The sequence below is a fragment of the Nematolebias whitei genome, chromosome 1, assembly GCF_014905685.2.
Source record: "Nematolebias whitei isolate Nwh7 chromosome 1, NemWhi1, whole genome shotgun sequence".
NCBI classification, from domain to species: domain Eukaryota; kingdom Metazoa; phylum Chordata; class Actinopteri; order Cyprinodontiformes; family Rivulidae; genus Nematolebias; species Nematolebias whitei.
The window spans coordinates 58375875-58379653 of NC_056498.1; the positions used below are offsets into that span (position 1 = coordinate 58375875).

Consider the following 3779-nt stretch of genomic DNA (forward strand, 5'->3'; position numbering starts at 1 on the left):
GCTGTTTTTGTATGACAACCCAGTGACAAGGATGCTTGCAGCGCCAGCAGAACGTTATGACGTCACATGTGCTGTTGAGTTCAGATTTGTGAAAATGATCAAATTTACACTGTTCAAGTGTTGTTGTCAATAAATTTGACATTAAATATAATCCAAGTTGAAGTGTTGCATCATTTTCAGCCCCCTTTTGGCATCTGCATTTGGTAGCAGACCAAACTGACAAAGACCATGCAGAATAATGTAGTATTTTAATTCCACAGCTATGAAAGCTGTGTAGTCTCTGTAAGTATGACTTGGGAAAACAATTATCGGTATTGCTATCGGTTATCGACCAAATTAATTTTAACATATCAGCTATCGACCAAAAATCCTATTTCGTGCACCCCTAGTTTATATATAGTGACACTTATTCATCTTTCAGTGAAAGCGTTGATGTGAAATAAGAAAGTTTAAGTTGAGTCAGAATAACTCAAGATGCTTGCTTGTACATTACTGTGTATCTACTAACAAAAAAACTATTCTTATAGCTGTAAACAAAATTATTATTTAACATTAAAGACTGAACAGGATCAAACGTATTTACCCCGATAAACTGTTGCTTCTCGTTGGCCAAAGGCACGTTCTTGAATGGGAGAGACTTTATTTGACCGCTGCTGACCAGGTCTTTCAGTGAGATTTGTGCCGAGCCAATTAACCTGAAAATCAATCATACACATTTACATTTAGAAAAGATCACAAGCCTTTTACTGATGCATGCATCAGTTACATTAGGGAACTGAATACAAAGTTTTCAGCTGCATTTGTTTGTTGCTATGGACAATCCACAAACTCCACTTCCTAATTTTGCTGCAGATGAAACCACCAACACCTCCACTCTCTTCCAGATCTGCCATCATGATTAATAATCACAATGTATTACAACACTCTGTGCTTTTTCTTCTAAAATGAACCAATTTGCTCACGGTGAGCAAAGTCACGGATGATGCTGTAAGCCGTGTTGGCTTTTGCAGCAACGTTTTGCCCCAATTTCCTCAATCATTCCCTGAGTTTGTGAAAACAGAACAGGCTGAGCTGCAGCTTGTGCAGCTGAGCCGATGGCAGGTCAGCACAAGCTCTCTTCTCAGACATTTCAGATAGCGATCCTGGAAAATCGTTCAAGATCTTGCACGACCGAGACACTCCTCCAGTCTCGTCCCCATATATTATGCTCTGTAACTTTCAGCGACTGGAGTGACTCAGAGGAAATGTTATTACTTGATCTGTCCTCCACTGAACTTCAGAGAGGGCAAAAGGACTCAAGAATGTTCTTAACAAAAACACAGAATAATTATAACAAATTCATAACACAAATATAGTGGTTTGATCTGAAGGAGAGAACGTTATTTCCATTTAAGGCAACATTCTTGTAAAGGACAACGCACCTCTTTGCCTCCAGCAGCATGTCTTAACATGGCTGCAGTGAAGTTTTTTAAGTAAAGTTTCAACATACTGAAGAATAAATCACTGTTTTCAACAACACTCAGATCATTTTGGTCATGTATGTCGAACAAATCCTCACAGATCATAATCACACTACTTTATATTCACAAGATAAACATTTCAGGTATGAGGTTTTGTTGAAGCATTGCTCCCTCTTTCCTGAAAAGGTCTTTGACTCAAAGATAGGTGGACAAAAGCAGAGAGTCAGGGACTTTATCACACATTTCTGAGGTTAAGAAAATAAATCTGCTCATATCACCTTTTTAGAACCACAGTTTAAAAAATGGCGCTTTATTTTTACACATACCTGTGTTTTCCGATGGTTTCGTAGTCCTTTACAACAACACTGATGAAAGACGAGGCATCTAAAGGAGCACCTTTAAGCTCAAACTCAAGGATCTGTAATATAAAGAGCAGCTTAAAATTTAATCCCTTAAAGCTACAAACGCTGTAAATAATCACTTACTTCATTCCAAACTGGATTCAACTCATTGTTAACTGCTTTAGTTTTCTTCTTTTCACCTGAAGGGATAATGAGACTTTTAATAGACTAAGAAATCCCTTAATGGACTGCTTCTGGATGTGGTTTTGTGATTTAAAAAATGTCTTAAAATACTTTGTTGAAAACAAACCAAAATAAATCATAAACATTTTTTTAACTCAGCTGCAAAACTGTGCCAAAACACTGAACATCAGCCTTATAAGGTTCTTCTCATATTGTGAATCACTGAGGAACAAGACTTAAGAATAACCTAATACAAATATTTATAATTATAAAGGTATTCTTGATCTGTTCGAACTAACTTCCATTGTATTAATAAAAAATGGTTAAAGTTGCAATATATTTCTCACCTCTGAAAACAACTGTTGTTATTGGATCTGGATTTCCTATTTTCTTTTTAGGGATCCCACTGGCAGCTTCCACAATGACCCGCAGCATGATGAGAAAATGAGACTTTCTATTTAAGAGGAGACATTTATTCACCCGGGAGGGTCGCAGTTCTGCTTCTTATTCCGTGAAACAGCGCCCTCGTGTGTTGATTCTGTGTAAGTGTCGTACTTTCTTTGCTAAACAGAGTCTTGGGCCTTTTGTCAGGCTTTGGAAACATTATCTCTCATTAACCATATTATTTGCAACATAGACTGATAATTATTATTATTTTTTTTAATAAAGTTTATTCATTTTTTAAAACAAAACAAAACAATTCTATATACAATAAGAAATACAATCACAAATAAAATGAAAGGCAGCAGAAAGAAGAAAACATCTTATAATATCTGCCCGTTTTTAACAAAAAATAATTCAAAAAAATAAAATAATAACTCCTTGTTGGGCAACAAGTCATACAAAAACACATTAAGCAATTTCTTTTTTTTTTTTTTTACAAATCAACTTTGATCATTCTCTTAAACATACACATTGATAACATCATTCTCCATATTATTGCATAATCTAATTCATTGGATTGAATATTGTTCAATAATAACTGACTGGGTTGTATGTAAACAGCAAAGGCGGAGTGGTGGTGCAGAGGTTAGAGAACTGAAAGCAAGACAAAAGAAGAAAGTTGCTTCAGCTCCTGCTCCGGCCAAAGCAGCCGAGAAGAAGAGCACGAAGCCGAAGAAGGTTGATCCCAGCCTCAGCGAGCAGATTGTGAAAGCTGTGGCCGCTTCCAAGGAGCGCAGTGGCGTGTCTGCTGCAGCCCTCAAAAAGGCTCAATGTGGACAAGTACAAAGCCTGCGTCAAGACCGCCATCAAGAGCCTGGTGGCCAAGGGGACCCTGGTCCAATCCAAGGGAACCGGCGCCTCCGGATCCTTCAAAATGAGCAAACAGGCTGACACCAAGGCCAAGAAATCCACTCCTAAAGCCAAAAAGCCCACCGCCAAGAAGCCTGCCACGACCAAAAAGTCTAAGAAGGTGGTTGCAGCCAAGAAGCCCGCAGCTGCTAAGAAGTCTCGCAAGAAGGTGAAGAAGCCCGCCGAGGTCATGACAGCCAAGAGCCCCAAGAAGGTGGTGAAGAAGGCCCCTGCAGCCAAGAAAGCCCCAGCAAAGAAGGCACCCAAAGCCAAGAAGGCAACTCTGATGCACTGAACGCCTCAAAAATTACTTTTTGCAAATAAATAAATAATTTAAATTGCTTTTTGTTGAATTATTGTTGTCTGTATTATGTTGTCTGTCTAAAACGGGTCTCTCTTGAAAATGAGTCCTCGTGAGACTAACCTGTATAAATAAAGGTTGAATGAATGAGAAGGCGAGCCTGTGATTGGAAGGTCACTGGTTTGACCCCCAGGATAAATG

General features: G+C 38.6%; 1 pseudogene; it reads left to right on the forward strand.

Annotated features, from left to right (window-relative positions):
* The first annotated feature begins 2303 nt into the window (after positions 1-2303).
* Positions 2304-3572, forward strand: LOC119429785 (annotated as a pseudogene).
* The last annotated feature ends 207 nt before the right edge of the window (positions 3573-3779 follow it).